Raw genomic sequence first — 14,158 nt, 5'->3', positions numbered from 1 at the left:
TGGTGAGCACCAACCAGGGGTTGGTGACCACCTGCAGGCACTGCCAGCAGTGTTGGTAGCAGGCAGCAGCAATTGTGGACTGCCTGCAGATGCCACTGGAGGTGTCGGTGGTGAGTGGCGACCACCCACATGTGCCACCAACACTGTCGGCAGTGCCTTTTTGCAGGGGGTGCACCACCACACTCAAGGGGTGCACGTGCACCCATGTGCACCCCCTACCCATTGCTCCTGGGTGTGCTGTTTGAATGGCAACCTGGGAACAAAAAACTCCAGAGCAATAAGTTCCTGAGTTCATTTTTTTTGCATTAATTGTACTTGTGGACTTGCCTAGGGACAGCAATTTTGGACTACAGAACAGTCAGTCACAACTGCTGAATAGGCTCACAGTTCAGAGGGACATAAAAGCCCTAATCCTGATCTTGGACCACTGCAAATCAACGGGAACTTCATCCTAGACAATGGGTTTGTACACAGCAAACACAGAGCACTGGCAGAGTCAGCTCAAAGAATGGAATCTTGCTTGAAGCTAGGAGGTTACACAGGTAGAGATACACTTTTGGTTCTTCAAGTTGGTTTTGTGTCTTTTAAACACTAGCACCATTATAATGCATCTAAAAATAAAAGGAGCATTTTCCAGCCTTCAAACACCTGGAGAGTATTTAAAAGAAATAATATAGGGGGCCAGATCCCATTACACCTATTGGACATATAAGTGGGCTTAGGTGCCTAAGTGTGATCCTATTTTACCCTGCTGAAAAACAGTTATGATAAGAGATAGGTGGGTTCTCCTCACCCTATTTTTGTAACATAGTCTTGAAAGTCAGATTTTGGTGCATGAAAAAAGTAACAGTTTGTGAGAAGGTTGATCAAGGCATAAGTATGTAAGTGCCTAAGTCCATTTACCCACATAAGAGGTAGAACAGGATGTGGCCCTAAGTTCCTAAATGATGAAGACTGGCACCAGAATAATCAGACTGATTTTCAAAAGTGCTGAGTATTCCTAGTTTCCATGGTCTTCAAACCAAGGATGGCTTTGCTCCATACATAGTTTAATTGACTTTAGTGGGACTACTCATGATGAAAGGTAATATTCAACATAAGAGTATCACCATATTCGTAATGTTTGATGTAGGAATCTAACTGTAGGTAACAGTTTGAAAAATTCTGGTTGAGATATATTGGCACACTTGATTTTTCCAGCCTAGAAAGAGATTATACTGTCTTAAAATGCAAGGAAACAAACATACGAATGAAGAGATATTGTAAGGCTATACCTAAGAGAGCAAACCAAAGCAGAAAATATTTGTTTAAGCTGTACCACACGAATCAACAAGCACAGATTCATTTTTCTGGACCATCTTTATCTATGAATTCTGCTACTTTTTGAGAACTCACAGATTCCCTACACTAAACAGAAAGAGAAAATGAAAGTGTACACTGTTCTGTCTTTGGCAGTTCCTTGGCAAGTTTATCAGTGAAGAAAATGCTTTGTAGCTGATACCTGATGAATACTATTAGCAGCTGTTGTGGTTCTCCCCTTCAAAATTTAGAGAAAAGAACACAATAAACTTTTCCCCTTCAGTTTGTGTGTGTCAAGTTTATACTGTCACCCCAAACAGAAACTGCCAAGTGAATGAATATATGTGTTCTGTATTGGAGTCCAGCCAAAACTCAAATAATTTTATGAACCTTCCTGCCACAAACGTTGGGAATTTGGATAAACCAAACCACCAAATCTTGTGGTTTTGCTGAAAGTAAACCCTTGCCAACTAGCTTGTAACCCCCCCAAATTACGGACATACCTGCTCAGGTCTAGCTAGTAAAGCTATAGCAGTTAATCACCACATCTCCCCTCCCGGGAAAGCTTTGACAAAACAGCTCTGAACTGCTAAGCATAGCTTTAGTACCTGCTTCTGCTTCTAAGGGGCAAGATCAAGATTTTGCCATAAGCTAGTAATCCTCAGCCATGGTACCTCAGGGTGCTGTGAGATCCTTCCATGGGTACCTTAGAGCTGGTCCCTGTGCAATCACTCCTCCACCTGCATGGTGCCAGGTGCCCCAGTGTGCAGTGGACAAGTAGCACCCACAGCTGCTCCCTGTCTGTCGACAGCCCTTGCCCTGGCTATCCCTGTGCTTTTCAACCCAGCTCATTCCCTACTCTTCCTATGCTCTTTGGGGGTGTGCGTGGATGTGGCACCAGTCCCCAGCATGCCAGTCACTTGAGAAGTAGTTGGGGTGGCTGGGGCAGGGAGGGTTAGGCTATAGAAAAAGCAGGGCACAGTGGGGTGAGGTACTGCCCCCACCATCCTCACCTGGCACCAGCTAAATTTTACTTCAGTGCATCTCAGTGGGGTGCCACTAAATTCCAAAAACATGGAGGGGTGCCACGAGGCTAAAAATGTTGAAGACCACTGCCATAAGTAATGGGTAATGTTAACTTTGCTGCCCCAAAGGCAAAGCAGTTACTGTATTGTGACACCCTTTTTATGATGAGCTTTACCCCATCCCCAGGAAGTCCTATGGATTTAGTGCATACTGTAATATAAAAATAAATACTAGCAAAAACTAGACAGTAAAAACCAACTAGACAGTTTCACTTTTAGATTTCCATGTGCCAGCGCACATGCTGTAATCTTTGCAATCCAAACCTTTCAGTGGAACATTTTATTTCTTGTTTGCTGAATTAAAATAAATCATGGATACATTTTCATTGGCTTCTAATTTTGGAAAAAACTTATTTATATCAGACCAATGTTTTAGGCCAAATTTGACCCTAGAATGTCACTTCAGAATTAGTCAGTGTAAAGTGTGATGTACTGGGAGAACATACAAATATTTATCACCATAATTTTCAAACTTGGGTGCGTCTGAAGTTAGGTTCATAAATCTATATTTAGACACTTAAGTAAGTGGGGTGGTTTTCAAAAGTGCTGACAATGCACAGTTCCAATTAACTTCAGTGAGATTTTTGTCTTCAGTACTTCTAAAAATGAGGCAACATAGTTAAGCATTTAAATGTAGGCACTCAAGTTTGAAAATGTTGGCCAATGTGAGAGGACAGAGATATGATTACAATTATAAACGTTTTCACAGGAAAATGATCTGAGCAGAAGGACCAGCTTGATGTAACTTTTTCAATTTTAGAGTCTCTTTGGAACTGGTAGGGCCAGATCCTATTCTACCTACTAGCTGCCTAAAAGCAGAGGTGTAAGTCCTGGGCGGAGAGGAGAAAGTACCAAGAATTGGAGAGTGTCTCATCTCCCTACACATGGGCTGCTGCTACCAAGGGCTGCTATGCTGTGGTGCAGATGCCCCCTCTAAATTAGTGCCTGAGGTTGGTGCTGCTCTTGCCCACTGTAAAAGGGAATGAGAGGGCTTTAAGAGAATGCAGCAAGCCAAGATGGCTGTGGGGGCTAGCCCTTAATTAAAAGGGGAAACTCCTTGTATGGCTGGGGAGTCACCTGACAGGAAGAGGGGGCAGGGCTTTGAGGTATATAAGCCAAGGGCCTGAGCCAGAGCAGGCAGTCTGGCCCTGCAGGCAGCAGGGTGAGGAGCTCCTGAGTAGCATGGATGCAGAAGGGGACTGACCAGCACCCAGGCTGTCCCTGAGAGGTGCAGGTATATAGCTAAAGGGGACTTATAGCCTATGAGGAAGTTACTGACTCAGTGAGGGAGAGTTTTCCTGTTACGCAGTCTGTGGGTTTGCATTTTTGTTTTGACTGAGAAATGGAGGACTGGATAGTGGCTGGAGGAGACCACATGGGGGTGCCTGGGAGGTGCTCCAGATCTTTAGCCCTATCAAGGGCAGGCTCCAGTTGAGAGGGCCAGGGCCTGCACCCCCACAGGTATATAGGGACAGGCTCCAGCTGAAAGGGTGGAGGGCCACAGGAACAAGCAGTTTGATGTGGGCCAAGGGCCATTGGTCCAATCAGGGTGAGATGGACCAAGGGCCAGACAAAGCTGAAACTCAGAAGCCAGGCTAGAAGAAGTGGGTGAAGAGTAACCAGTGGACTAAACCCAAGAGGGTTTGACCAAACTAGTGCATGAATCTACAATAACATTTGAGAAAGCATGTGCATGGCTATTAGGGTGGACAGAGGCCTCAAATAGCCCATAAAGCAACTGATGCCCTGGGGCTAAGGGGGGCTCCACTTAGGGCACTGAAAAATAGGACTGGGGTCAGCTGGGTATAGGAGGGACTCTCTGGCCAAGGCAGGCTAGGGCTTGCTTAGAGAGCCTGGGGTAGCCTGCTTTCTAAAACAGAAAAATAATTCCATCAATGAGTGGCAGGTGAGAGGGAAAGGGAGGGTACCTTGGGGAACCAAGGAGGTTCATGGCCACCATCAGGTGTTGAGGATGCCTTTGGGCCAGGTCCTGTTATAGCAACTCTTACATATGAATGAATTTAGGTGTCTGAGAGTATGGGCACAAGTACAGTTGGAGCCCTTTCAGAAAGGGAATGCTTGAAAATAACAGCTGCTGCTTTTTTGTAATCGTTATGTGTGAACCAGCTGAGAACTATACAAAAGTATCAAAACCGCTCCAACTTTTAACCGTGGATAAGGCAGGGTTCAAGTTGCCGTTTTGCTACATTTGAATCGTCATCAGTTTGTTGATTCATACCCTAAGTGTGAGCATACTGCACCCTGCATAAGTCCCTGAAAAAATGGTTAAGGTGCCTACTTCGTAACATCTTCACCTCTTAAAACCAAGTCACAAAAAGCAGAGAGGAGGAGGAGTACCTAGCCACCTTTTCTGTTGACTGTTTTTCAGGAACTTCAGCAGGGTAGTATAGGATCCTGTAAGTCCACTTAAGTGCCTAACGGGTAGAATCAGGCAAAAGATATGAACTTCCCTACCCACATCTGAGTGAACATCCTGCAGGCAGATGACTATAGAATCTGGTCCCTTCCACCCACAAGAACTAGATAGAGCACTTGATATATCACCTTGCATGCAGGTAACAACATTATTTTTTTTTCCCTGTAACTTAAATTTCTGACAATTTGTATTTTTCACATATTTCCCCTCAAGAAGTCAAACAGTTATACCTCTCCCTGGGTGGTCAAAAATGAAATCAGAATATTTCCCTCTTGCAAAAATTGCAGGCTTTAGTCAAAATTGAATATGTATGAATCAGGGAAATCTACCTTTTTGATCAGCTTGGAAAGAAATCAAATTGCAGTCTTGGTTTTAGGGCTTGGACACACATAAAAAAAGCAGATCAAACCTGAAGCTGATGGACATACAAGCCTGTTAAATCAGTTGAAAGCCTCCTAGGATGGTTCACAAATGCACCTGTAAAATTAAGTACTATTTTGAACTGGTTCAGTATATGTGAGGACACCTAACGTTCTATAACATGGGGCTGGTCAGTCCCATGTCCAGTCTTCCAGGCACCCCACACCAGTCCCAGGGTCAGACCTTCAGGCATCCCACACTGCATCAGTCCTGACTTACCCAATTGCTGTGACAGGCTATTCAGTATGCAGCCAGAACTCCACTGCCCCACTTCCTTTCCTTTTGCTTACATTTTTTATCAATGAACTCCCTTGCACTACTTATTCAGTAAAAGCTGTCTTTCTGACAACCAGAACTGTCTTCACTCTCCACTTGGCAACAGGCCTTCATCACATTCCTCCTTCTTCCTTGCCCCCTGGGCTCTTGGGATAAAAAGGCATGGGTCCAAGCACTATCTCCCATTCTCTTCCCTCTAAATCTGGCAAGCACATTGCAGAGAGCATAGGTGTGAACAGAGCTTTAGCACTTCACAGTGTGTGAACTGGTTTCCGATTAGTGGCATTTGGGAATTGTTCAATTGTTATGTGTGTCCACACTCTTAGAGTTGTCCTTTTGCTGGTAAAACGAGACCCTGGGGAGGATCAATTAAGCCAATGGGGGCTTGCAGTCAACAGCAACACAGGATTGAAGGCTGCAGGAAATATTGCATACCCAACAAAAGTGGAGGATATATCTCTAGGTCAAAGAGGGAAAAGAAAATGGCTTATTAAATATATTCCTGATGTAGCTCTTACTAATTGGATTTTCCTGTATACATCAATAGTGTGCATAGAAAGCAGCATACTTCTTTTGGTGACTCACTTATACCTAGATAATACACAGTGAAATACACTATTATTGCAGGTTAGATAATAACTAGTTTCAACTGGAGCTTGGCAGAACTTGCAGAGCACTAGGCAGCTGGTGCTGTCTGCCCCAGTCTTCACTTGAAAGTTATTTCAGTGAAAAAAATTAAGTAAAGATCAAAATGGATGTGGCCCTATTTGGCTTATGCTTACCTTGCATTTTTAAATGGTGCAATTTTATTGTAAAAAATATATATTCTAAGAAAAATAACAAACACATTTCTAATGTTGTACATATGGAATTATTCCACTGGAAAATATTATGTGAAGTCCTACAGCAGGTATCCAACAACAGCTGGAATCCAGAGCACCAAAGGAGGTATTTAACTAAGGGGTTAGTGTCTGCAAAAGGTTGGTTTCTTTAATTTTACTGGAGTCAAGCATTTCGACTGGGTCAAGCATCATTTGTGAAAACCATCTGCCTCGCTTCCTCTTTCCAGTTTTGCCTTGGAAGACTATTTTATTGAGGGCATACATAAAAATCAATGAAGGAAGGTGTGTGCTTATGACCAATGGGTTTTCAGAGGTGAACGTTATTAATGCTATTCAGTTCTTGCACAGTACTTTGTATATAAATGTCAGTGCAAAACCAAGGTGATCATACCTCTCAAGTGGGCATTTTTATTCTTCTGCCCTTTAAGCAAATGAAAAAAACGGTATGCACAGATGTTAGATAATTTGCCCAAGGCCACACACAGCAAGTCAGTGGTGAAGTGGGTGTTAGGCCCTGGCATCTTACCCTGTGACCAAACCACTGAAACATGCTGCCTTTCACAGCCTAAATGATTCATTTTTAGAAGGAATATGTAAAGCAGCCAGGATAGTCATAAATAATATTAAAAATTCAGCTATGAAAATAATATTTTTTTAAAAAGCACCTGAATGCATGTTGAAAGAAAAATATGATGTGGGTGTGATTATTATTATTTTTTTTAATAGGAAGGCTTTTAAATGTCCTACAGAGTAGCCCTTAGGCAATTTCTGATTAGAAGGAAGTCCTCTGCATTGAGACAGAGATGAATAAGCTGGAACAGGGGTGGATTTGGGGTGTGTGGTGATGCAGTTGTACCCCATCTTTGGCTGTGCCACATGTGCACAGTGAGCTGTGAGCTTAGTGCCTGATCAGCATAGGCTCTTGCTGGAGCTCCACGTGAGCAGTGAGCTCTGGCCAGAGTCAGCCACCACTTTTGCATGGCTCCAGAGCCCAGTGGGTGAATGCCACCACTGTCCATCATCCCTTCTCTCCCCTCCCCTTACTGAATTCAGTAGCTGGCGAAAAGAGGGGATCACCAGCAGTGGCATTAGGATTCCAAGGTAAAGGGGCCAGTTCTGGCCCTGCCTGGACTCCTGCAGCAATATGGAGACCAGAAAAGCCATGTAAAGTGCCAGCGAAGACTATGTAGCTTAGAGCCAATATATATGGAAATACACTGCCCACTCTCACAGCTGGGGTTGGGCCTGTAATAGTCAGTGGTTTTGAGTTGCTGGGATGCACAGCCTATCTTCAGGTAGGGAGAAGTTACCATAGGTAGAGTAGGGAAGTGCACAAACTTACTTCAGTTATGGGAAATTCAATTCCCATAGCCCAGGTAGCAGAAAGGTAGCTTAAAATGATCTTTTCTCTGTACTATGTGGGCTGTGCCTGTGCCATGTCTCTCAGGAAGTGCAACTAAGAAGTTGTTTTAGACCCTATGAGTATGTCCAATTGTGTCTCAAAGCTGTTTGAGGTGCTACAAACCACGTGTGGCACACATGCTTCTGTTAGCTGTGCTGCTAATTTGCAGCACAGCACCAAAATTTGACACCAGGAGATCCCAGTGTAAAAAACAAACAAACCAAAAAAACCACTGTTAAAAAAAAAAGTTGTGTAGCACACATGGCAGCAGTTAGTGCCACTAGAAATGGAGCCTGGCTGGCCAGAGCCATGCTGTAGCTACCAGCCAGGCTTCATCTAGCCAGATTGGCTGCTGCTGCTGTGCCCCGGGAGACCCCCAATACCTCAGGTAAGGCTGGTGGGGCCAGCACAGGCTCTCACCCAGGACAATTTGGCACGTGCTGGAGCACATGTGCAGGGCCATGCCCTGCAGCACAAAGCAGCAGCACAAATCTGTCGTGGCAAACGCATGCCTCTGCATGTGAGGATGCATCCTATGAGACCTTGAATTGAGCTGTAGAGGACTTCTATTCAAGCATGCTTTTAAGAGGGGGAAGGTGTGTGTTAGAGCCTTCCACTGGTTTGGAACTTATGATAAAAGTATGGTGGAGAACTGCTTTAGAAACGAAAGGCTAAGTTTGGGTTATCACTGTGGTCTGGTGGTAAGGTTAGCCAGCATCGGCCTGTAGTAATAGAGAAGAAATGCAACAAATAATTTGTTAGAACTGGAAACCTACTCTAAGTGTTTTTGCAAGCAATGTTTTAGATATGCTGAAACACAAGCCTCTTTCACAGCAAGTCTAATCTCTGTGTGTAGTTCCCACTAATAATTACTCTCTCATGCCATGCCAAACGCATACTAGCCCCTCCTTAAACCTACCTTCTCATGTATTCTCTCTCTCCTTTTGCTCTTTAATAATTCCTGAAGACACACTCCTTTTCTAGTCTGGTGTCCAGTGTCCTGTCATGTGTTTGTCTTCTTTAGGCTTTGATCCTTCAAAGACTTACAGATGTGTTTAATTTTACACATGGGAGCAGCTCCATTGGAGTCAAAGGGCAAACGGAATCAAGAGAATTCTCTGTAGGATCAGGATCTTAAGCAGTGAGCTCCTAAAGGAGGGGAAGGGGCATGTTAATTACTGAGTCTACATAAATGACAAACAAAAATGATGGAAGGAAGTGGCAGAAAATATTACCAGTTAAAATATGACCATACTTTTTAGTGTCCAGCAGAAAAATGATGACTTCTAGGTGTTAAAATAAGTAACATTTAGCGCTTTTGTGTTTGCCTTACCACTTACCTGCTAATATATACTACTTTTGAATGCTTGTGCCATGCTGATCATAGTAGACTGCACAGGATTTTCCCTTTGGAGTAACTGATGTCCATGTAAAGATCAAAAACATCTTATACAGACAGTCTCTATTGGTCAATAAGTGGAAGACCAAAACATGACCAATGTGACAGTTTAAAGTGCTATCCCTAGTACCACTTGCCTTAATAGACAGGTCCAGCATCAGCAGATTAGTTGTCCAACAACTTGTAGAAGCGGCTGCAGGGCATGCTTGGAAAAAAAAAGAGGAAAAAAATGTGTAATATTCCAAACTACAGTACATAATTGGCAGAACATACTAGTATCCTCCTGAAAAAAAAATTCCAGGAACATATGGATAAGAAATTACAACAAAGGGAAGATATTTGTTTCCCATTAGGAACTGGCCATTTTAAAGAGATATTTGAAAATTATTTAAACATGAAATGCACATAATTAGATTCTAGCATACTGTGGGAATCATCGTTTTAGATAAAGATATATAAATGGCTTTCCGTGACTGTGCTGAGAAAACAAATGCTTTTGAATTAGATAATACTGATTACAATTAGTCATGCTCTCCTAAAAATTCTCTTATGCCTTCCAACATTTAGGGTGCTTTTAAAAAAATAATGCCCTCCCCCAATGATAACTTTATGTACTCAATTTCAGCATTGAAGAAGTAGGAAACAAATCAAATACAAATGAATACAAATACCGATGAATACAAATCAAATACAAATGAAAGTGGGATACACTAGACTCTGGGGAGTTCCCAGAGGGGGTGCAGAGGTTGCAACTGTGCCCTCCTTTGGTGATGTGGAGCATGTACTGTAAGCGTTCTGCTCTGGCACAACTCCAGAACACAAAGACTGAATGCTGCCTTACCTCATCCCACTGCTCCTTTTCCCCTGCTGCTGATTTTTGGCAACAGGTAAAGGTGGTGGAGGGGGCAAGTAGCAGTGCCTTTCACCCTCTGGGATCCAGAGCCACCTCAGCAAGCTCAGTGTACATATGCTGCAGACCTGAAGGTGGCTATGGCCACTCCATGCCCCAATTTGCCCAAGACTAGACTTGTATACAATAGTTCAGCACTTCCCAGTCTGTGATATGGGTACCACCAGTGGTACCCTGACAACCTGTCAGTGGCACGTGTTAGCAGATTTGTTATAATTACTTTATATGACAAAAAATTGCTGGTGGTACTTAAGGTGGTATCATTTTAAATTGGTGGTGTGCAATCTGTCAGAGTTTGGGAACTGCTGCAATAATTCATAAGAAAAGGCATTGCCAAGCTACATTTTTGTTCTCTTTCCCCCTTTGAGTATTAGCCCCAAAATGTTAGTGCCAGAATGCAGTTACCTAAAGAACGGCCGTCACAGAGCTTGAAATGATGATGCCTGCAAGTATTTGAATTACAGTACAGCACAACTATTCTACAAATAAGAATGCCTTCAACACTTTATATATTTAAGCAGGGCTGTCCGATTTCAGAGCAGCTGGGCCTTCCATGTCACCTGAAAGCCATGAGTTGGACAGCCCTTTGTTAAAGTACAAGGCTGAGATCCTCTTGTTTGAGCACTGGAGAGCAGGTGTAGTGGATTTTTTGTCAGTAGGAGAGGGGTTATTTAACTAACAGGGGTTCTGTCTTTCTTGTTGTTCTCTGAAGAGGCTGTCTGAATTTCCACTTGGGAATCAGCCTTCTTGCTGTGGGGAAGTTTCATATCACTTTGCAGATAAAATGTCAGGAAGGTTGAACCAAACTCTCTGCATTTCTGACTGTGGGGCAGTAACTGGAAGGGACAGCACTAAAGGTGTGGCTATATGTGGAAGTAAGTGAGCAGTAGGGTAGGATAGTGTATGGCACAATGGTTATTCTGCCCTAACCCCTGGTGCAGACACTCAGTGCATACTCAGGGTGCCTTTGTGCAAAAGCAGCTTTCAAAGTGGAGCAAACTGATTTGCATTGAATACATACTAGGAGTATTTGGGCACTTCTACAAAAGAAATTTACTGTAGTACTTGTAAATACAATTACTGTCCTGCTGAGGGTTTTTTTACTCTGCAGCTGCACACATGTGTAGATGTTGACTTGGATGGCTGGGGCACGACAAAGCTAACTTATTTAACAACCTCTTTGCATCCATTTTCCTGAGCAGGGACCAGATCAGCCCCCCCACCAGGCCTGCCTCAGGCTGCAGGGGGGCGCACCCAGGCCAAGGGTCAGGGAGGATCTAGTCAGGGAACTTCTGGAGGGACTGGATGTATATAAATCAGCTGGTCTGGATGATCTCCACCCCAGAGTGCTGAGGGAATTAGCTGAGGTCACTGCAGGACCCCTGGCACGGCTTTATGAGCACTCCTGGTGCCAGAGGACTGGAAGAGGGCCAACATGGTTCCCATCTTCAAAAAAGGGAGGAAGGAGGACCTGGGGAACTATAGGTCAGTTAGTCTTACCTCGATCCTGGGTAAGCTTTTTGAGAGAATTATTCTGACACATGTCTGCGAGGGGCCATCAGGGGAGATTATGCTTAGGGGCAACTAACACGGGTTCATTAGAGGCAGGTCTTGTCAGACCAACCTGGTGGCCTTCTACGACCAGGTCAACAAATCCTTAGATGCAGGGGTAGCAGTGGATGTAGTCTTTCTGGACTTTCAGAAGGCCTTCAACACTGTCTCTCATTAAGAAACTGGGGGACTGTGGTGTCAACACCTACACAGTCAAATTGGCTGCTGGGATCATCTGATCCTTGAAGGGGCCCGAGAAGGTGGACCCACAGATACAAGAGGGCATACAGCCAGGGTACTGACCCTGGGAATCTCAATTGGCCTGTGTGGTGCAGGGGACCAAAAGGGTGAAATAGACCATGGTAGAGACTGCCACAGCCCTGAGAGCCTGGAGTGCTTGACTGGCCTGAGGCAGGACCAGGGCCTAGGAGAGGCCAAAGGTCCTTGTGTGGCCACAGCCGAGAGGAAGGGGTGAAGGGGCATGCAGCCTGGAATGACAGTGGCTGATACTAGGCCATCTGAGGGGGTGGGAATCAAGGAAAGGAGTCCGAGAGTAAGCTGGGGGCCAGAGATTGGGGAGACAGAGTGACGATGGAGCCAGAGCCAAAACCAGGGGGGATGAATAAGATCAGATGGGCCTTAAGACCGGTCCTATGTAAGATCTAAAACTGCACCCTACTGGGGCTGGTTAGCATGGTGGGGCACTCTCCATGAAATGCCTCACATGGGCCACTTCAGGTAAAGGTGAGGATGGGGTGCTGGAAAACCTCAGCTCCCACTGCCTGTGGGTTACTGTTGAAAGGGGGGAGGCTAGGGGAGCACACCCCAACAGCAAAGCATTTGGCAAGAAAGACAGCATGGGTCCAGTGGCCCAGTGAGGGGTCAAAGAATAGAGTGCAGGACCAGATGGGTCCAAGGGCCTGGGTTAGTGAAGCTCAGTGAGGGGTTCCTGAGGCTGGATCCAATAACACCAAGCAGAGATCTGATTCATGGGCCCACCCCTTTTTAAAATGTATTCAATTAAGCCTTTTACTTGTAGTTTAATGACGGCCAATGCCTATCTGACTTCACTGGGGCAAAGAAACCCTGCAATACATGAAGGACAGAAAGGCTGCTCTTTTAAATCTCTTTTCACATAGATGATGGGATCTGCTTAAGGGAAGCAGTGTGCCCTGCTCAATAAAGAACTATCTAGAACATATGGGGCTCAATTCCTGTCTTTCCAATTTTGGCCTGCAGCCTACATCCTTCCTCTGTGCCTCCATTTATCTATAAATTAGGGTTAATGATGCTGATGTCCTTTGGAAGACATGTTGAGATTAGCTAATGATAGGTGTTATTTTTAAAATTAAACTATAAATCCTCACTAATTACTATAATACAGTAGAGTGCTCTCTGCAAGAAATAACACGGCAGTGACACACTCAGTCCTGGTTGGCTCAAAGAAACACAGCAACATCAACACCCCTGAGAACTATGGCTAATATCTGCCAGCACAGAAACAAAAAACCTACAGTATATCGGTTAGACTTGGTAGGCATAGATAATATAGGTGTTGTCCGATGCAGGATAGATGTACTTACTGCATGAAGTGTTTTTTATATATGTGAAAAAAGTGACACTTTCTGTGAAGAGCCAGCAGTGATAAATTGAGGAGTCACTTGTGGCTCAGGTAATGTAGTCTTAGTATCCTCCTTATTGGAACATAACAAACCCTTTTCATTTTCTTCAAGGATGCTCCAGACTGTCTGTTTAGTAGGTCAAGGACACTGCCAGGGGTTTTGCTAACACTATTGACAACACTCAGTGTAAAAGTCTATGTAAAGTTTTTGCTTCCTTTCCCTTTGATAGTTCATTGAAAAGAAGGTTACTTGATCCAAACAGCATAGTAATTAAGGTTTTATTCTCTAACCTAAAACCAAACTTCACACAAGAGGGCAGTGTTGTGTATGGCAGATAGTTGGAAATTAATAATCTGGGGTTATAAAAAACAGTTTGCAACAGGAAAAAAGTAAGAGAACAGTATTAGAAGACAAGATGGCTAATTCTCCTATTTGGACAGAATACATAGCAGGTTAGGAAATGACTGTGATGTTTGGTAGATGTTTGTCTGGTTGTCTGGGATAGTTTAGTCATATGCTGACATAAAGATTAAGCACTGTTGTACACAGTGAGACAAGTAACTTGTGATTTTTTAAAATTTTATTTTATTGTATTCCCAACCTGAAAAAGTCTGAATGGATCCAATACTCAGAAAGTGTCAAGTATATGCTCTCTGAAAATCCAACTTTGGAATATTTCAAATTGGGTCCTCTGAATCATGAATGATGTATGAAAGTCTTGACCAGTGTGCTCCTCATCACTGAGGCATGATCAAGCCAGACTGGCTGACCTGCTCCACCAGGCTTTAAATTAAGCCCATTGGGGGACAGGAGAACTACTGCCACTGCTGGCCCGCTAAGCAACCCTTGCAAAGCCAGCAGACCAAGGCACTTAAGGGAGCCCACCCTTGCCCCAGCCCTGGTACAATCTGTGGG

The sequence above is a fragment of the Crocodylus porosus genome, unplaced genomic scaffold (assembly GCF_001723895.1).
Source record: "Crocodylus porosus isolate Cpor-Errol unplaced genomic scaffold, CroPor_comp1, whole genome shotgun sequence".
NCBI classification, from domain to species: Eukaryota; Metazoa; Chordata; order Crocodylia; family Crocodylidae; genus Crocodylus; species Crocodylus porosus.
The sequence above is the reverse complement of the archived record's forward strand: the minus strand, read 5'-3'. Positions refer to the sequence as shown.